General features: G+C 43.5%; 1 protein-coding gene across 2 annotated transcripts in view; it reads right to left on the bottom strand.

Annotated features, from left to right (window-relative positions):
• The window catches only part of GOLM1 (golgi membrane protein 1), a 58619-nt gene extending 48525 nt beyond the window's left edge, over nt 1–10094 (bottom strand). The window contains exon 1 of one of the 2 annotated variants that reach the window (XM_079926653.1): nt 9964–10094. The gene's annotated coding sequence lies outside the window, so the exon portion shown is untranslated. Of the gene's footprint in view, nt 1–9373; nt 9638–9963 lie in introns of those variants that run through there. The other variant, XM_079926652.1, reaches the window with a different exon arrangement.
• Nucleotides 10095–21795: the final 11701 nt, after the last annotated feature.

Here is a 21795-nt window from a genome sequence, read left to right as displayed (position 1 = left end):
GGGACTCAGCTTTGAGGTGAAGTTCCTGCAGGTGAGAACACAGAAGAGCTGACAAAGCTGGCTCTCCCCCATGGTACCTGTAGCTAAGTGTGTCCCTGGGAGACATCCTCTCTCTCTGAATGAGCAATCTAGTTGAATCACCTAAAACAAAGCACCCCCAGAATTCCCATGAATTGAGGGCTGAGTCCAGCCTCCAATGGCTGATGGCTTCTTCACCAGCTTCTGGTCTCTCGGGACAAAAGAGGGAAAAAAGTTTTAAATTCAACTGACAGTTGATATCAGCAAACATTGTACATACTAACAGAGACTAATGCTCAGAAATAGTAAAGTTCTAGGAAATTTTATAGATCTGCTAAAAATGTCTCTACTGCCTCATCCTGTTTGATTTTGATCACAAATTTTTTTTTTTTTTTTTACTCATTAACTTTTTAAAATGTAAGAAGACAAATACAATTGGGGAGAAAAATCACACGAAGTGTAAAATTAAAAGTCCTCCTCTTCCCACTCCACTGGCTGTATCCCTCTATTCCAGCTGCTCTTAACCCTCAGAGAGCATCAGAATCGCCTGGGACGCTTCTTAAATTACGAACAACTGGGCCCACTCCTCCTTTCTCTGTAAAATTTTTTGCCCATAATTTTTGGTTGGTGGTGGTGTTTTTAAAATAACCTAATCTTATCACTCTTTTCTTTTTATTGCTTCTAGATTTTGCTTATGTTTAGAAAGACATTTCCTACTCTAAGTTTATATATACATTTACCCATATCTCCCCTCAACATATCTATGTTTTCATATTTCTATGTAAATGTTTCATCTACTTGGAATTCCTTTTTGATGTAAAGAGTAAGGAAATACAAAGAAAACAACTTTTTTTTTTTTTTTGTAATGGCTGGCCAGTTCCTTGGGCATCCTTTATGGAATAAACTATTTTTACTTAGTTCTTTGAAAGGCCATCTTTGTCATATGCTTAATTCCCTAAAAATAAACTTTTAGATGGGACACTCGATCTTTTGTTATTCCTGCAGATGTAAGTCAGGGTGGGTATACTTTAGCTCTGAAAACAATATAACTCAACTCTCACTTCAAGGACGTGTACAAATGATCATTTAACATTCTCCTTCCTTTAGCCAGTCAGTAAAAAATTTAATGAGCAACTACTAGGGGACAGGTGCTGTGCTAGCACCAGGAAGCTCAGGGCAGTGTTAAGAGAACAAACTCTGGAAACTGATGGCCAGAGTCGGATCCTGGTTCCACCTCTTCGGAGTCACAGGACCCATCTGTGCCTCACCGTCTTCCTCAGAGGGTTCAAGTGAGTAACAGACGAGTAAAGATATGAGAAGTGCTTAGAACAACAACAGGCACATAGTGTCAATTGCTCGATAAATGCTGACTATCATTATTAGAGATGGAAAGATGAATAACAAATCATTTCCAGATCTGGTCTTTTTCTTGTTCTATAAGAAAAAGGTAAAAAAAAATAAAAAAAAGAAAAAAAAAAAAAAAAAAAAGAAAAAGGTGATGAATGCTTTCCTTCCTCAATCGTTCTACTTTATAGGAACCAGCCATCTGCATTCTTCCCTTGACTCTGCTGTCAACTGAAGCAGCAGTAACTGTCATCTCCTGGGACTGACTCCGGATACCGCTGCAGCAGTAGGCATCCCAGACCAGGACCACATTATGCAAAAGAGAGATGCCAGGAAGTTGAGTACAGTCTCAGAAGCCCGTCACTGTGACCCAGCACTTGGCCAGCCGGACGGTGTGCAGCCACCCAGAGGGATGGTTAGGAGAGCCCTGGACTTCCCAATGGACACAGGGCTGCCCAGGTAAGAAGACGACCACAGCTGTGCCAAGAGGAAGGGAGGGCCTGCAACGTGCCTCACCATGGACTTCCAGGACTGCAGGAACCCTGCTGCTGAAGACAAAGGGACAAACACAGGTGGTAAATGCCAAAGCCTGAGGAAGACTGAGGGCGGGAACTCAGAGCCAGAGTTTACAGCTGTCAAACATTTCAAACGCCTTCCTCTCCTCCACCTTAGAATTTATGTAGACTGCAGGGTGATGGAAGTGGGTGGGAGACAGACTGTGTCAGACAGATTAATAGTTATAATTTAGGCTTCAGAATGTGTTTTGTCTCATATTTGATTACAGTCACCTGACATACTGAAAAAGATTAACCTAAATCAGCCGAACTCTGTGAAATTCCAGGTTTCCCTGGAATGAAAGAAAGTGGTGTGTGTCTGCACTAAAAGTTTCTTGGTAAGTTGAAAAAGTCATTAAAAAAAAAAAAAAACCCTGCAGATTCTTTCTACTGGCTTAATTTTAAAAATTCAATCTACTGGTTAAAATTATTGTTTGCTTGTAAGCCAAAAATTTTTATAAGCAAACAGAGACCTCTAATTACTTTTTTCAGAAAAAGAAAAAGCATAAGAAAATGGGCAACTGGCCAAATGCATGAGCCCCTTGAACCTCCTAGTTAAATAATTTTTTCATTTCCTCATTTTCACATAGAGGTTTTAAATCATATAGGCAAATATATGGGAGCAATCAAATCGGATTGGCTTGTTTGACCAATGTCATCACTGCAGAAACAACACACCTTCTCCAAACAGCAGGGGAGCTGCACCTTTATTCCTTTTCAGAAGAACTGGCTTCACCCGGATGGCGGAGGGCCAGAGCTGGAGGTGCCCTGCACGGAGTTCCGAAGTCACCATAGTGAAGCCAACAGACTGGAGGACGCCCCACTCAGCATTTTTTTGGAGGGTTTAGAGATATTCTACTCCGTCCCAAGAATGTCTCCAAGGCAGGGGTTAGCATACCAAGGCCCACAGGCCATTGGTGGCCCGTTTTGTAAATAAGGGTTTGCTGAACACAGCCATGCCCAGCCCTTGAAGTACTGCCCACAGCTGCTTTCTAGCTACAAGGCAGAGTTGAAAAGTTGAGATGGGTTATTACGAAGACTGAAACAGTTAAAGTATTTACTATCTTTCCCTTCCGGAAACTTTGCCAACTCCTGCTCTAAACCATTAGGGTTAAAGGACAAGTCCATTGTATTCTCCTTAAACTGCTTTAAAAACTTACTAGGGGCTTCCCTGGTGGCGCAGTGGTTGAGAATCTGCCTGCTAATGCAGGGGACACGGGTTCGAGCCCTGGTCTGGGAGGATCCCACATGCCGCGGAACAACTAGGCCTGTGAGCCTCAACTACTGAGCCTGCGCGTCTGGAGCTTGTGCTCCGCAACAAGAGAGGCTGCAATAGTGAGAGGCCCCCGCTTGCCACAACTAGACAAGGCCCTCGCGCAGAAACGAAGACCCAACACAGCAAAAATAAATAAATAAATTACTAAACTCCTACCCCCAACATCTTCTTAAAAAAAAAAAAAAACTTACTAGGAAGTGCACAGGTTCTCCTCCTCTCACTTTCCCAACCTCCAATTTTTCCCCAATTCTAGAAGCTAACAGTTTAGAAAGAAAAACCTTTAATAGCATGGTAAATGTAGTTAATAATACTGTACTGCATATCTGAAAGTTGCTAAGAGAGTAGATCTTAAAAGTTCTCATCACAAGAAAAAAAAATTCATAACTATGTGGTTACAGATGTTAACTAGACTCATTGTGGTGAGCATTTCACAATATATACAAATATTGAATCATTTTGTTGTATGCCTGAAACTAATGCTATGTCAATTATACTCAATAAAATGTTTTAAAAAGAAAAACTAAAAATTAATGTGCATGTTTAGCGCTATGCAGTGAAAATACCAAAAACTGAAGTGAATGAGTGAAAATGAATGAGGAGAACCAAATTCCACTGTGCTTCTTCCAGCACTTGATTTTCTGAAGAAGGGCCACCTTCCCTACAGACACCAAGACTACACGTTGGCAGGCGTTCCCAAATTCCTCCTAGTCTAGTTCAGGAGTTGGCAAACTTCAGCCTAACGGCCGAATCCTGCCAGCCACCTGTTTCTGTACACTGCCTGAAAGCTCAGATTTTAAGTTTTTTAAGTGAAAAAAATCAGAATAATAATATTTCATGACATGAAAAGTACTGAAATATACGAAATTAAAACTTCAGTGTCCCTAAATGAAGTTTTATTGGGATACAACGATGCCCATTCATTTACGTATTGTCTATCGCTGTCGGGCTACAAGAAGTGAGTAGCTGTGACATAGCCCACAGGGCCTGCAGAACCTAAAATGCCATCTGGCCCTTTACAGAAAAGGTTTGCTGTACCTTTAGACACCTGCTGTAGTTCAGTGGTTCTCAAAGTGTGTTCCCTGGACCAGCAGCATCAGCATCACGTTGGAATGTTAGAAATTTAAATGTTCTGGCCCACCCCAGACCTACCAAGTCAGCGACTTGGGGTCTGTGTTTAAAAGCCCTCCACGTGATGCTGATGCAGGTCAAGGTTGAGAACCACTGTCCTCTCCAGAGCTCACTGGACAAGTCTGACAAGTGAATCTTGTTCTGGCTGTACTCATTTATTTTCAAAAAGCGGAAAGACATGTTGGAGGGGGTGTGTTGTTTATCTTTGGAGAAATACTTGTATTTCCCTACTGTTTAAAGGTTGAGTTTGAGTTTTTTCCTCCCAGCTCTTTCATGGCCTTTGGCCTTCCATTTTACTCTACTATTTTCTCACACCTCCCATCTGCAGTTGCAAACATTGTCCCTAAACCTATCTACTACTGTGTGCCCTAGAGAAATAAGGTTTCTTTTTACCTCCCTAAGAGGTAAAGAGTAACCCCAAATGGACTCCATTTAAAGAAACTTCGTCGAGGGTCTTTTCTCCCTTTGGCCATCTCAAAGTCACTGTTCACCTGTGGATAAAGGTACCTCTTCTTTAATAAGAATGAAGTGATCACTAATTCCAGAGCAACATGGCTTCTACAGGACCTCCCTCACTGATACAGAAAACACAGAGGAAAGATAAGGAATCATCTATCTGCTACACAGATATAAATGACAGAGAGCATTTTGATGGGCTAGACCCTCCAGTTCTGACAGCACTGATATCAGAGAAACCGTTAAAAATTTTTTTCTAAATCAATCATTAGTATATTAAAATTCTGTCCAAGAATTCACCAAGGCAATACTTTAAAAACTGGTAATAGCGAATGAGCCATCTTGAAGTTCCAGCCCAACTGGGCCTCAAAAGACTGCAGCCCAGTCAACCCACAGAATCAGGAGCAATAATAAAATGATGGTTTTAAGCTTGGAGATGATTTGTTACAGAGCAACAGATGATCAAAATACAAACTGTTACATGAAAAAAGTTACAAAATAGTAATTATCATATCCTACTTTTGTTAAAAAAAATTTTTAAATACACTCAGTAAATCAATATATTTTTCTACCATAGAAAATGTATAGCAAATGTTTATAAGGAAGGATATATACAAGTTGTAGTAAGGGAGCAGAATGTATAGAGGAATGAAGCTTTCATTTTTTTGCTTTATACCATTTTTTTTCCCTCAATGAGCGTATCTTTAATACAAAAGCCAAACAGTAACAATAAAAAATTGAGATGTTAGGAAGATGTATAATGGTAACATTAGCAAGTTTTGAAGCTGTATTTGTAGCATTCCCAGATTAAATCACAGTATTTTACAGCTTCTTCTAAAACAAAACAATGACAACATATATATGTATTACGAAGTAGAGAAATACACTGAACTCACTCAAATACATTCCAAGGCTCCCTTCTGTGCTGGACCCCACCACCAGGGACACTAAGAAGACCCAGGTCCCTGTCTTGAGCCTGGGCAGGTAACTGAGAGGAGATGCAGGGCAGCATGAGGACCCATTTCTGACTTGCTGACGGGGCAGTTCCTCTTCTCCTCCCAACCTCCTGGGCTCATCTGTAAAGGGATAACCTTGGAGTCTGTCTTCTAAGGCTGGTGTGAAAATTAAATGAGGGCATTTACTTGCCACCAAGTAAATACTTAACTGAAAGGAACTGCTGTGGTATTGAGAGTGTGGCTAAAGTGAGAGAACCAACTGTCTACCAGCAGGGTGCATGCATTCCAGAAGGTATAAAAGATGCTCCACCTGGCTGGGGAAAAAATCCTAGAAGTTACATTTATTTTTATCCAAAAAGTAGAATAGCAACTATGTTTTAGTAATATAAATATTACATATAACAAGTTAAATATATTATGTATATACTAGTTATTTTACACTATGTTACACCGTACTAATTATACTACCATGAAATACTAATAGTGCTAATAAAAGCAGGAACTGACTGACTGCAACCTCACAAAGACCCTCTGTCAAGGGTCACCTGTCACCAGCCCTCTGAGATGCCTGAAGCACTCCTTTGACTTTGGCAAGCGCACAGTGAGGTAGATGGACAAATTATAACTAAACTAAACCCCACAGAGGATATGAATAGCTTTAAGATTCCTACCGAAAGCACAAATTAAAGCTACGCTAATAAACGCAAGCAGAGGTGAACACAAGCCCAAGGCTGGGAACACACTTCCCACCCTGAGTCAGCTTCACCTGAGCCACATCACAAAGTAAAAACAATGATGACGTACTCAGGACAAGAACCAGGCCAAAAATACTCAAAATTCAAGGAGTATAGGAAAAAGGGTTTTACCTCCACTGTGATTAACAGTGAATCCATCTCTAAGTGTACACTGAACCTTGAGATACAAGAAAACGATGACAGCAGCACATGTATATAATTTATAATTAAGTAACAAACACACATAAGAGGAGTGCTAAAAATTGGTCTTAATTGAGATATAACTGACATATTACACTGTATTCGTTTTAGGTGTTAAAATTTTTTTACTGACAAGAATGAGCAAAAAAGCTTGGAAACCACAGCAAACTACAATATATATCACTATAATCATATTATATAGTATTTTTACATATATATTCTTCCGGTCAGGCACTAATTAATCTTCAAAACCTTAGTTAGAGGAAGTTCTATTAATGCAGCCTTGAAGGAAAATAAGATCAAAATGTTGTAAAAATCTGAGAAGGTATGCATTTTTTTTTCTGAAAATGGGGGAAATTTCTTTGTGAAGCAAAGTAGTCTCTCTGGGAATTTTGGAAATAATCCTTAAACTTCAAGCCAAGTCTCTCTTTCAATGTAATTTCATCAGTAACTTGAAAAAGTCTAGAAAAGAAAATAACCACAATCTAGGACAATCTTGGGGGAGCAAGTGAAATCACATTCACACTTTGTTAAGGTGAACGCCAAGAGCATATCAAGACCGTTCCTTTTACTCCTGTGAATTTTTAGAAAATAATTTTAACCAAGTTTTTGTTTTTAAACAAAAAAAAGTGCTTTTTTTCCTTATCCCAATTACAGATGTTACTTCCCATTCCCCAGGTCATTAAAAAAGAAATTAATCTTTTTCTAAGGCACCTTATTTTTTTCTAAAGAAAAATAAAAACAACAATAATACAACTGAATTAAAGCCCCAGGCACAGGGCCTCATCCCTGTTCCTGCCTCCCCCTCTCCCGGCCACCCCAAGCCTGTTTAGAAGCAGGGCTGGTCTTCAGGAACCACACTACTTTCAAGCTCCCTTTCACTAAACCGCCCGTGATGGGATCCTGTTCCCCACGCAGCACAGCTGGCTTGAAGCGACAGGCCACCTTCTAACTCTTCCCGACAGAGGCAGTTTCCCCAGGCTCTGCCTGGCTATCCTTTGTGCTTCAGATGCAGAAAGCCAGCTTGCAACATTCACAGGATCTTCAGCACAGTCAGCAGTTCCCTCCCTGCTGGGAAGGTGGCCACATAAATGGACTGAAGGTAGCCCTGGGCCTAACATGGTCAACCATCCTCACTGCTGTTTCAGCCGCACCCCTCAAAAAAACTATATAAATGCAAAATCTTTTCATTCCCCCATCAAAAACTGGACCTAGGGCCAGCAATTAGAAAGCAGACGGCATCCTTAGCTCCTAATGGCAACGTACCCAAAATCTGACACCCCCCCCCCACCAGCATCCCTTCCTCTCATCGTTGGTCTTTCATTTTTGAGAAAAACCAAAAAACAAAAAAAAAAACAAAAAAAAAGTGGTATCTTCACAGGAGAACAAAATATGTCTTGAAGAGTTAACCTGTTTTCTTTAAACATCCTATGAACTCAGTGTTTTCACCACTGGCCCCTTAAAACTTGAATTCTGACCTAAGAACAGCAAGCCTTAGCAAGTTACTGGTTTCTATTTACAAATAAAGTAAAACTCTTCTTCACGATAGCATGAGCTTGGCTTAATCTTCTCTAACACAAGTAGAAGGAGCTAGGGATGCCCTAGGAGACCCACAAGGACCAACAAGGGATTCCACTTCTCATGTCTCACGCTACAAAAAATTCAGAAATACTAAAACTGCCAAATTTGAGTCAATCTCATGGCCATGAGTCAAACAGAGTCACTCTAGAGCTGTTAAATATTTAAGCAGGCTACTGGACATCTTACTCTGCTCCTAGGAATGTCCCTCCATATTTGCCTAATTTAGGGCAACTGGGCCTTGAAGACCACAAACCAGACAAAAGAAATCTCAAAACCGTGAAAGCCACACGAGTCTGGTTTTGCAAATTTGTAAACGGGATATCTTAAGCACCATTACTTGCCGAATACAATGATTCTTAAATTCCGCTAAAAAGAACACTCATCAAAATAGGCATTTTGCCTGTTTCGTTTTACCAAAAAACAATCATTAAGAATACTAAATAGGGTGTGACATATAAAGAGTATGGAAACCCATAAGACTATTCCTACAGCAGAACAAAAGTTCTGTGGATCCTCCACGCCGCCAAAGATGGGAAATACTGGTACAGGAGGCAACCCGGAGCATCCCTGAGACGGGCTTCAGAGGAGCTCTGGCGGCTCGCAGAACGAGAACCCGGCGTCAAGCTCCCGGTCACCTGCCAGGACGCGACCGCTGCCAACTTGGGCACCGCGGCGGCCCGAGCGCGCGCGGGGCTGAGGGGGAAGAGATGAGCGGCGCGGCCAGCCCGCCCTCCCCGCGTGCCAATCACGCCCGCACGGCAGGCACTAGCGCGACTTTGGAGAATGCTCGCTTTTGACTTTGGATGCCGACGCGCGTGACACAGCTAACAACAAAAAGAAAGGCCCCGCATCGCCCCAGACCAGCCTCCGCAGGGGAGCCCAAGCCGGGAGACGGAACCCGGCGGGTCAGGGCGGCCCCGGGAAGGAGGTTCCGGCGCGGGGAGGCGCGGGGCCGGCCCCGAGCCGACTCCGGTAAAAGGCTGAGGCCCGGGCACAAGCCGGGGGGTGTTTCCGGGACCCGGCGCGGGGTCTCTGGGCGCGGGCCCGGGGCCGAGGAGGGACAAGGAGAAGCAAGGCGGCCAGTGCGGCCGAAGGGCGCGCCGAGCACGCGCGCCGCCCACTCACCTCCTGCAGCGGCTCCGGTGGCCGCTCGGTGCTGCGAGGCCCGGCTCCCAGGCCGCCCGGGCCGCTCTCCCACCGCCGCCGGCCTCACGCTCCCGCCCGCTCCGCGCCCCGCGCAGCCTCCAACGCCGCCGCGTCTCCGGCCTCCGCAGCTGCGAGTCCCCGCCCCCGGGCAGCGCCGGCGGCGCGGTGAGGAGGCGGCCTCGCGAGCGCGAGGAGGCGAGGCCGTGGCCGCGCCCGGACACCCGGCCCCACAGCGCGCGCGCCCTGGCCCGCGGCCGACCTGCGACTGGAGCCGGGAAGCCCCCGTCGCGCCCCCTCCCCTCCGCCAGCAGCCCCTCCCCTCCCCACTGCGGCTCCCGGCGCGCCTTCTGGTCGAGGCTCAGAGAGCCGAGCAGAGCGGTCCAGAGGCTTTCGGAGGAGGCGCGTGAAGGTGGGACGCGGCGGCGGAGATAAGGGGTCCGGGGAGACGGGGCCCCGGGGAGACGGGCCCCGGGGAGACATGCCCCCCAGCACCCCCGCCCCCGCCCCGAGGGAATTTTCCGGAACCCAGAGCTGACCACACCCAGCGCCACACTCCTGGTCACACTCACGTCTCCTCAGTAGTCCTTTTTCTTCCACCAGTCCTTCGCAGTTGGTCCTAATCTCCCCACAGCTGTTATCTCTCACTGCTAATTTGTCGGGTTGCGACCCTGGGACGGCGTGCAACAGAAAACGAAGATTCCTGGGCGTTGCGCAAGCCGGATTCTCTAGGACTTTCTAAGGATGGGGCTTGGGAATTTGAATTTTAAACAGCGTCCAGGTGGGCTTCGGGCACATGGAAGTTTGAGAAGCACTGATGAGCCACACCTGCCTGAGAAGATGCCACAAAACTAGCAACCTATAGGATAACCATACTAGGAAATTGTAAAGCAGTGGTTCTTAACCGTGACGGCATTGGCCAGACATTGGAATTCTCTGGGAGCTTTTAGAGTATTCAGAGACCACGGTCCCACCTCTGGAGTTCTGAGCCCGAACATTGGTATTTTTGTTTTAAAGCTTCCCAGATAGTTGTAACATGTGGCCAGGATTGAGAACAGTTTTCCTAGAACCATCTCTTTTTAAACCTACCTGGCTCTGGTGTCTGGGGAAAGAGTCCCTTGGCTCGCCCCTCCCAAACCCCAACACCAAAAAACAAGCAGAAACACACGCAAACTCCTGAGGGAACGCTCACAGCCAAAACTGTTTTCAACCAGAACAGACTCCCCTTCAAACAGGTGACCAAGATGTCTTACTACCACCTGAGCATGGATCTCATTAACTGCAGGAAAAGTATCTTCATGAGCTGACAATAATGACCCCTTTAGAGTGATATTCGAGTATATTCCAAAAAGATGTTTTCATTACCCATTGTTAGACTGCCACCTGGTCAGACTAAGTGTTCAAAAGCTGAGCGTGTGTTGGCTGTCAGCCCTGGCTTTTCCATAGACTTGACTTGTATCCCTTGGCTCTGACCTTCTCCCCACCTTCAGACACGGTAACTTCCCTTATTGCTCCTTTTGGCTCTCGTAGCAATGTTTTGCCTTCTTAGACTGTGGACCATAACTTCCACCTCATTTGCCTCTAAGTATGTTCCCATTAGTGTCTGTGATTTATCAACAGCTAATTAGTCAGTGACTAAGCCAGTGATTCTTAAACACTTTATAGAAGAGGTCCATATGTCTAGGTACTAGGGAAGCTGGCTGAGTTAACTACATCTTTATTGAGGGGGGAATCAGTCCTTTCCAAGTTTCATAAGAATCTTTATGACAAAATTTGGAATTTTTAAGATGTAGTTCTTAAAGTTCTTTTAAGATGCAATATTTATATATGCAGTGTTGCATATGTAAATTTGGGTTTACATTTCTTATAAAGTTCTCTTCTGTCTCCTCATGGCTTCTCACCCAGAACGTTTAACCTAATCACTTTATGGCCCTAAAAATTCAACTGGATAGATTTTGATTAAACAATGTGCAAGGGGCTGTGGTGGTTGGTTGCAGCAGGCCCCCAGGTTTTGTCTGTTCAGCATTCTTTCCCTCACTAGGTAATAGCACCCGATTTTCATATAGGAACCTATCTCCTACTCTCCAAGGAATACAGCCTTGGTCAGACTGTCAATCAAAGTGATGGCCTCTCCAGCTCAAGGGATAGACTGTTGTATTAGTTTTCTATTTGCTACCCTAACAAATTATCACAAACCTAGAGTTAAAACAACAGAGTTCTGTTGGTCAAAAATCTCACTGGGCTAAAACCAAGGTGTCAGTAGGGCTGCATTCCTTTCTGGAAGCTCTCAAGAAGTTCCATTTCATTGCCTTTTCCAGCTTCTAGAGGCTGCTGGCATTCCTCAGCCCATAACCCCCTTCCTTCATGTTCCAAACCAGCAATCTTCAAAATCAGTAACATCTTTCTAATCCTGCTTCCAATAGTCACATCCCTCAGATCCAGCTGGAAAAGTTTCTTCACTTCTAAGGATGCTTGTGATTACATTGGTCCCACCCCAATAATCCAACATAATCTCTGGAGCTCAAGGTCCTTAATTTACTCACATCTGCAAAGTCCCTTTTGCCACTTAAGGTAACGTTTACAGGTTTCAGGGATTAAGACATGAACATCTTGGACTTCCCTGGTGGCACAGTGGGTAAGAATCCACCTGCAAATGCCAGGGACACGGGTTCAAGCCCTGGTCCGGGAAGATCCCATATGCCACGGGGCAACGAAGTCCATGTGCCACAACTACTGAGCCTGTGCTCTAGAGCCTGCGAGCCACAATTATTGAGCCCGTGCACCACAACAAGAGAAGCCACCGCAATGAGAAGCCCACACACCGCAACAAAGAGTAGCCCCTGCTCGCCACATCTAGAGAAAGCCCACACACAGCAATGAAGACCCAATGCAGCCCTAAATAAATAAATAAATAAAAGAAAGCCCAACAAATAAGTAAATAAAGAAAAGAAAAAAAAAAGACATGAACATCTTGAGGGACCATTATTCTGCCTACTACAGACCCCTACTCTCAGCTGATCCATTACACTCTATTTCTGGGATGAGCAAAGTGATGACCCAAGAACTAAAAAAGATCATTGGGCACTTATCTCAGTGATGGCACCCGTCATTTTTGGCATGTAGATCTGTGGGGCTGGTTCCTGTGCTTCCCAAAGCCTGACTTTTCTGTTTATCCTGCAATACTGAGACTTTCCCCATAGCTAGAACTTGCTAGAAATAAATGTAATACATAGTAGAACAACGATACAGAATCAATCAAAGTTTTTGGTTGCAAACAACAGAAACAGCCTTTGTAACTCTTAAGGAAAAAAAGGAATTGATTGGACAAATGTCAGGTTCTCAGAGAGTCAATGGTGAGAATCCATGAAATCATACTGATTGATTTCCAATTTGGAAAACCTAGATGCTGCAGAGGGCTAGGCAGCAGAAATCACTGCAAAAGTGACACAGCAGATAGGGTGAGTATAGTATATATGCCACACTGCTGCATCACTGGACCTCCAACTGACCCCACTTGTTTGCAACACTTGCTCAAGATACATAGATGGAGCTTCCAGTTGGAGGACTTTGATTCTATGCCCATCTCCCAGGCTAGCAGGGACAACTCTGGTTTCTGTAGCTGTATGTGGCCACTAATTCCACAAAAGGAGATTGAGGTGCCTATAGAAAGAGGAGGCAAATAACTAGCAAATGCCCCCCACGAATATCCTAAGAGAAATTCAAAGAGCTGTGGAGGAGGCAGAAGTCATGTCTATTTAGGAAAATCAGGAAAGACTGAACAGAAAATGGGTGTAGGACAGGGCTGTCCTTATAGAAATAGAATTCAAGCCACATATATAATTTAAAAATTTCCAGTAACTGCATTAAAAAAGTAAAAAGAAAAAAAAAGCAAAAAGAAACAAGTGAAAATAATGTAAATGTATTTTATTTAACCCACTATATCTAATATATCAGTGGTCCCCAACCTTTTTGTCACCAGGGACCGGTTTCGTGGAAGACAATTTTTCCATGGACTGGGGGGGTAGGGATGGTTTCCGGATGATTCAAGCACATTACATTTATTGTGCACTTTAGTTCTATTATTACTACATTGTAATATATAATGAAATAATTATATAACTCACCATAATGCTGACAGGAGGCAGAGCTCAGGTGGTAATGCGAGTGATGGGGAGCAGCTGTAAATACAGATGAAGCTTCGCTGGCTCGCCCGCCGCTCACCTCCTGCTGTGCAGCCCAGTTCCTAACAGGACACAGACCGGTATTGGTCCATGGCCTGGGGGTTGGGGACCCCTGTAATATATTATCATTTCAACATGTTATTAATAAAATACAAATGGGACATTTTACATGCAATAAAATATTTAACAGAAAAAAGTACACTGCTTCAGGTTTTTTTTTTTAATTAAATTAAATTAAAAATTCAGTTCCTTCTTGGCACCAGCCACATTTCAAATGCTCAATAGCCACCTGTGGCTAGTGGCTATAACATTAAATAACAAAGGTGTAGAAGGATGGTGTATCCGCTTGGATCTAATCTAGAGAGAGAGAAAACACACAGTAATTTAAACAGGGTAAGTTTAAATACAAAGAATCATTAACATAGCAGCAGATTGGACTCATGAGCGTCTGGCTAGTAAAAAGCAAAGAGAACTTAAAGAATATAGGAACGGAAGGTATTCTGAGCAGCTGCTGCCCCATGGGGCTGAGGTAGAGCATCTGAGAAAGCTGCCTCTCTATCCACAGGCTATAGGAATAAGACTGAGACCTCCGTGGACAGGGCTTGTGGCTCCCTGAGTGGCAGAGAAGTTGCTGTGGCATCAGCAGAACTTGCTGAAAATCTGCCCTCCAGAACTTTCCAGAAAGCACCTTCTAAGCTGCCCAGGAAAGCTGTTCATGGGTTGGTTTCTCACGGGAGGCGCTCTCTTACAAAACTGCTCCAGGTGCCTGGAGAAGCTGCTGGTTGCTGCCGGCCACCATGGCGCTGCAGAGCTGGGCGCCGGGGAAGCCGCGTGCGCGGCAGGAGCTCAGCACAGGCCTGGAAGTGTGGAGAAATACACCAGCATGGTGACAGGCCTAGAAAGAGAAAAGCGTGAAGCAGAACAGCAAGGGGACTAGTTCGGATTGGGGAGTCATTATAGATGGGAGGGTAAGATAGAAATGCAGTAAGATAGAAAGGTAGACCCAAGGGTCTACCTCAGACTCAACAAACCATTCTCTACAATATTGTAATTTTCCCCAAATACCACTTTGGTCACATCACCCCTCTCTTAATAACTTTCCATGGCTTTTCCGTGCCTATATAGAATTTAGCATCCTAGACTCTCTGTCCAAACTTCCTCAAGCCAGGCCACTCTCCTGTGCTTCCCACAGACCAGCTTTGCTCTGCTATTCTGCCTAGAAGGTCCCCCTTCCCCCTTCCTTTCCTCACAACTCAGCCCAAAAGTCCCAGTCAGAGCCAACTCCCGTAGTACCCACCACAGTCTGCCCACAATGTGAAATCAGTAAAGTTCCCAAGGGGAGGGACTGCCCTTTGTTAGCGTGGTTTCCTCCCTGGTACTTACACAGTAGGTGCTAGATAAATACTCCAGACTAGACTACAAGCTCCTGTGGGCAGCACAGTGCCCAGGACATTGGAGGCTCTCTCCAGGTATTAAATACATGAAATCAGTGGAATGGAATAGAATAGAAAGTCCTTGTCGTAAACCTCTTGCTGTGTGTGCTTTGTAGCGTCCGTTTTTCCCTTCCTCAGGTACGTATTTCTTACTGACTTTTCAATCCTAAATGCCTGTGGTAAACAGAGCAGTTATCCCCAAAGATTTATTTCACTGTCCTAATCCCAATAACCTGTGAATATTACTCCATATGGCAAAAGATGTGATTAAATAAAGATCTTGAGAGGAGGAGCTTATCCTGGATTATCCATCTGGGCCTGAAATGCAGTCACAGGTGTCCTTATAAGAGAAAGGCAGAGGGAGTTATGGACAGAAGAGAGAAGGAAGCTATGTGACCACAGAGGCAGAGATTGGACCGATGTGGCCACAAGCCAAGGAATGCTTGGAACCCCCAGAAACTGGAAGAGGTAAGCAATGGATTCCTCCCTAGAGCCTTTGGAGAGAGCACAACTTTACTTTCACTACCATGTCAGGATAAAACCTCTGTTGTTGTAAGCCACCCACTATTGGTAATCTGTTATGGCAGCCACCGGAAATTAACACAATGTCCAATTCCAGGGGTTGTAGTGATTGATTCACACATGGGCACATGACCCAGTTCATGCATTGAGACTCTGTAACAGGACATTTGCTGGAGCTGCTGGGAAAGGGAAGCTCTTTTTGCCACTAAGGCAACCCATACTAGGAAAAGATAAGCCTAGAGCTGTTTGGGGCCTCCATGTGGAGACATCAGCCTAACACGTTGAAAAAGACAGAGACAAATCTAGTGTTGCTATCATTTGATCTTCTGTATCCAGCCATATCCGAAGCCAGTCCTATCCCTGGACTTTCAATTATATCAGCCAATTAATTCCTCATTTTACTTAAGCCAGTATGAGCTGGATTTCTGTCACAAGCAGCCCAAAGAATTCTAACTCACAGAGTCTTGTCATTACCTGCATAGGGTTGTCAGATATATATGAATTGTAGATAAACAACAAATAAATTTTTAGTGTAAGTATATCCCAAACATTGCATGGGTCTGATACCATATGTGTATATATTGTTATTTAACTGAAATTCAAATTTAACTTGGCATCCTGTTTTCTCGGTTTTGGGGGTTTTTGTCTTTTGCCAAGTCTGGCAATCCTATGTTGAAAGAAGGTTTTTTATTGATCAACTGAAACCTTTGAAAGGCCAGTTGTTATAGTACAAAGGAAGATAGACATAATCTTTATTCTAAGTAGATACCTCATAATTTTAGGCATTTGAATGACTGTCTTCAGTCTCTTGTATTGATTGGGGCTGTAAAAGAATGTGATTATAGCCTCATAATGTCACGAACCTTCATATGATTTGAAGTTGAGAAGGACACATTATCAGTTTTTAATAGCCTGAGCAATACTGAGCAAAGCAGTAGAAAGGTGCCTGGATGTGTTGAGACACCTACAACAAAGATGTAAAAATAAATAAATAAATAAAAGAAACTAGTATTTTAGAAACAAAACAAACCAAAAACAAACAAACAAAAAACTGATGCTCTTCCAGAGCTGCTTTCACAGTTTCCTCTACTTGCTGTGATGTACCTATTAGGGTGTGGCCAAATTGCAAAGGATTATGGGAGACCCAGCTGGAGGAGCAGAGGAGGGGGCCAGGCAATGACCATTGAGCAGGTGAGAAAAAACAAAATGGCCAAGCTGAGGGTATCCTGAAATCTGGAGACCAGCCTGACAGCATGAAGTCTGGCATATATAAAACAGTACCCCAGCCCAGGATATACGGGAATAGTGTTGTGTGTTTTTTGCATCCAGATGCAGTGTTGAAGAAAAGAAGGTTCTTCTACCTTACTAATGCTTGCACGTCTTTGGTTCTCAAAAGCCCCTTCAAAAGACTTCTGCGGTAGATTAGTTCTTTAACCTTGAGACGTATATCTAGAATGAGGGATTCACAGCTTGTTTTAACTTTGCAGCAAAGGTAAGAATACTTGAAAACTTACAAACTTGAGAAGTCGCCTGGCTCAACGACTCTTCCACTATTGCTTATTTTTCAGTGATGTTTGAGAAAGGAGGATATTTCTTGAAAATACAGTTTGAAATGTCAATTGTATTTCAGTCGTTTCTGCCCTTCGTTTTGATGTGGATTCTTTCCTTCACGCAAATATATAGTTAAGCACTGTGGAGTAGAGTACAGGCATCCGATTCTGCTGTCCCAGCTTTTGTTGACGTTCCCACTGACTGACCATCTTACCAAATCTGGCGAGTTCTCCACGCCCAGCAAGATCTTCTCACAACTTGTGTTAAGAACTACTTCGTGTCACCTAGGGTGACATAGTGAGATCACACCCTTGTGGGTATGGGATGGGTCGTGCCCAGTAATCGTCTTCAGAAAGAAAGAACTAAAGTGGGTGGGTCAGTCTCCTTGGTCTGGAGCAGTGGTTCTCAGCTGAGGGTGGTATCCTGCACCGAGGGAGCTTTTGGAAATGTGAGACTTCTTTTGTTGTTCTAAATTATATTTTACATATAACATTGTGTAAATTTAAGGCGTATAACGTGTTAATTCGGTGTATTTCTGTATTGTAATATGATTGCCATTGTAGCGATATTTAGCACCTCTATCATGTTTTGTAATTATTTCTTTTTAGTGATTGGAATAATGAAGTTTAGTCTCTTGGCAAGTTTGATGATTATAATCAGTCTTGTTTATAAGTCTGTTTTTAAAAGTTGATTCATGAGGGTGGAGAGAGGTCTGCTATTGACCTTAACTGGGGATCCTACGCAGCAAAAAATGCTCCTACTCCAATGCCATTAGATTCTCTGGTCTCAACAGAGAGCCTAATGATCCAGTGAGCAGTACAAGGATAGTCACCCTATGGAAGGACCTGGAAAAGATCTTTATTCCCTGTAGGGTTCCACCCTATGGGACATGAACTTTAAGCACAGAAAGGGAGCTTTGCTTTGTTTATCATTTTAGGATTGGGTTCAGCTGCCAGTGACAAGAAACCCAAATAATAGTGGCTTAAGCCCACAAAGTTCCATTCTCTCACGGATGAGTCTCCAAGTAGACAGTCTTGGCTGAAGTAGCAGGTCTGCAGAGGCAGCAGGAATTCCAGCTCCACTGCTCCGAGGTGTGGCCTTCATCTGCATGGTCCAGGATGGCTGTTTAAACGGAAGCTGTCCCTTTCACATTCCACCCAGATGAAGGAGAAAAGGAGAAAAGAGAGCTTGTTCTCTCCCTTTGAGGACACCTCTCAGAAGTTGCATATGACATTTCCGTTTACATTCCTTGGCCAGAACTTTGTCTCATGTCCATTCCTAGCTGCAAGGTAGCTGGGAAATAGAGGCTCCTATTCTGGGTAGCTGTGTGCCCAGCTGTGGGCACACAGAAGAAAGAAGCAATGTTTAGCAGCAGCTAGCAATTTCTGCCATTCCTAGCAAGGCAGATTACCTACATCAATAAAGTGAAGCCCTAGTATGTTATTAAAGCTGGTCCAGCCTTGACTAAGTAGGGAAAGAAAAAAAGTACTGACTTGCCTTGGCCCCAGAATACTTTGACACTCCTCCCATTGAGACTGGGGCTGTGTCTCCTCCCCATAAATCTGGGTGGGGATTTATGACTGCTCCAACAAATAGAGCACAACGTAACTGATGTCATACAAGGCAGCACAGCTGCCCTCTGGCTTTCTCTGGGATGTTCGCCATTGGGACCCAGCCACCACGCTGTGAGGGAGCCCAGGCCACGTGGAGGCCACATGTGGGTGTTTGGCCTCCAGCCCCAGCTGTGGTCTTAGCCAACAGCTACCAACTGCCAGACACGTGAGTGAAGAAGCCTCCAGATGATGCCCCCTCGAATTCCAGAGTCACCCACTGCTGTGACCTGAACGTGTCCCACCGCCAGATATTTAACCCCCAAGGTGATGGTATAAGGAGATGGGACCTTTGGGAGGGACTAGTGCTTTTACAAAGAGACCCCAGAAAGCTCCCTTCTCCTTTCACCATGTGAGGACACAGTGAGAGGTCGGCAGTCTGCAACCTGGAAGAGGGCTCTCACCTGGTCCTCTGACCTCCAGCACCATGAGAAATAAATTTCTGTTGTCTGTAAGCCACCCAGTCTGTGGTATTTTGTTACAGCAGCCTGAATGGACTAAGACAGCCTTTGGGTTTTCCATGTGACTGTGACTGCAGGAGGGACCCTGAGCACGAAGTGCCCAGCTGCGTCCAGTCAGCACCAGGGCTTTCGGGAGGGTCACAGAATGATTATTGTCTTAAGCCACTGCGTTTGGGGGTGGTTGTTTATGCGGCAATAGATAATCAGAACAGCCCGCAGAACACTGACACTTTAGTATTGACTGGTTTTCCAGAGCATTCCCCTGAGCCCAGTGAGTGTCAATCGATCAGGAGAGACATCAAGGACGCAGTAAATCAGAGCCCAGCGAGGCAGGTGGGGTGGGGATGGGGGTGGAGATTGCGGAGAGAGAGGATGTTGCTTAGAAAGCGATGCAGCGGCTCTTCATCATCAAGGGCATCTTCTTCCACCGTCAGCCTTGGTGGACCACAGCTGGGGCTGGCGGCCAACTAGTTCTTCACATGGTACAGTCAGAAGAAACCACGTGATGTGAATAAAAAAGTAAGGAAGCTGGGAGCCAAAGAAAAGGAGGAAAATGTGTTATGTGTGCCAAGGAACTGTGACTGGAAATAGAGAAAGACAAGAATCCAAAAATCTAAATTATATTGTCCACTGTGTATATTTATTTATACCACATCTTCTTTATCCATTCATCTATTGATAGGCACTTATTGCTCTCATATCTTGGCTACTGTGAATAATACTGAAATGAACATAGGGGTACATATATCTTTTTGAACCAGTGTTTTGTTTTCTTTGGAAAATAACCCAGAAGTAGAATTGCTGGATCATTTTGTTCTCCATAGTGGCTGCACTAATTTACATTCCTAGCAACAGTGCACGAGCATTCCCTTTTCTCCACATCTTTGCCAACACTTGTTATTTGTGGTCTTTTTGATGGTAGCCATTCTGACAGGTATGAGGTGATATCTCATTGTGGTTTTGATTTGCATTTCCCTGATGATGAATAATGTTGAGCATCTTTTCATGTGCCTTTTGGCCATTTGGGAAAATGTCTATTCAAATCCTCTGCCTATTTTTTAATCAGGTTTTTTTTTTGATGTTGAGTTATATGAGATCTTATATCTTTTGGATATTAACCCCTTATCAGATATAACATTTGCAAATACCTTCTCCCATTCAGTAGCCAGCCTTTTCGTTTTGTTAATAGTTTCCTTTGCTGTGCAAAAGTATTTTAGTTTGATGTAGTCCCATTTTATTTTTGTTTTGTTTGTCTTACATTCAAGTCTTTAATCCATCTTGACTTTATTTTTGTACACTGTGTGAGAAGGTAGTCCAGTTTGATTCTTTTACATGTAGCTGTCCAGTTTTCCCAGCACCATTTATTAAAGACAGTATCATTTCCCAATTGTATAATCTTGCCTCTTTGTCATAGATTAACTGGCCATGTCAGTGTGGGTTCATTTTTGGGGGTCTTTATTCTGTTCCACTGACCTACGTGTCTGTTTTTGTGCCAGTACCATACTATTTTAATTACTATAGCTTTGTAGTATAGTTTGAAATCAGGTAGCATGATACCTCAGCTTTTTTCTTCTTTCTCAAGATTGTTTTGGTTATTCAGGCTCAGGACCACAAAATTTTAAGTAGACACACTTAAAAATTATTGATGGGGAATTCCCTGGTGGTCCAGTAGATAGGACTCGGCACTTTCACTGCCAAGGATGCAGGTTCAATCCCTGGTTGGGGAACTGAGATCCCACAAGCTGTGTGGTGCACCCAAAAAATAAAATAAAAATTAAAAAAAAATAAAGTGATAACTTATTTTTTTAAATTATTTGTGACCCCAAAGAGTTTTTGATCATGTGAGTTCCACTATCAATATTTTAGAAATTAAAAAAATATGTATTACTTTATTTAAAAACGAGTTCATTCCATGTTAATATAAATAGTACTCTTCACATTACCTTGTGGGAAATGGGGCTCAGAGGACTGGCATGAATGTTGACGCCTTTGCCTACTGCTCTGGCTGTGATTAATCAACTGTCCTTTGTCTCTGCCTCAGAAGTCTCCTGTCTTCTATGAGCATCCGTGACACCATGATATGCTAATCTGTACCCTTTGAAGGAGGGCAAAACCTCAGCCCTTCACAGTTCTTGAAATAACCTCTGAGACTCAGCATACCTTCCATTTTAATGTAGCATTAGACCTCACTGTATTCACAGTACCCATGACTTTGTAACCAGTAGAAAACACAGATATTTTCATAACATACCATATTTGTATCAAATATCTCTAAATAACATTTATGCATATCAACACTTTGAAATCAAGGTACTTAATCTTATTGATATATTAAACAAGCATGTATATTACTATATCACAATCTGTTTTGTAATATATTGACAACTGTATTTCAACATGATTGGTTTCTTTTTCTTTTATTTTTATGCATTTAACATTTTTATTCTAAGAAGGGGTCCATAGACTCCTGATCTAGGCACTCTGTTCATTGCCTGAGGCTCTGAATAGCACAGGAAAACCAGAAAGAAAAAAAAGTTTCAATTATTGGTGTTTGAATTTTCCAAGCCCAGGCGCCAGGGAGAAATGGAGGGATGCATGCATGTAGAAAGAGATTGGGAAGACATGAAAGCAGTAAAAGCCTTCTGT

The sequence above is a fragment of the Stenella coeruleoalba genome (assembly GCF_951394435.1).
Source record: "Stenella coeruleoalba genome assembly, chromosome: 7".
Classification (NCBI taxonomy): Eukaryota; Metazoa; Chordata; class Mammalia; order Artiodactyla; family Delphinidae; genus Stenella; species Stenella coeruleoalba.
This window is presented reverse-complemented; position numbering and strand designations above follow the sequence as displayed.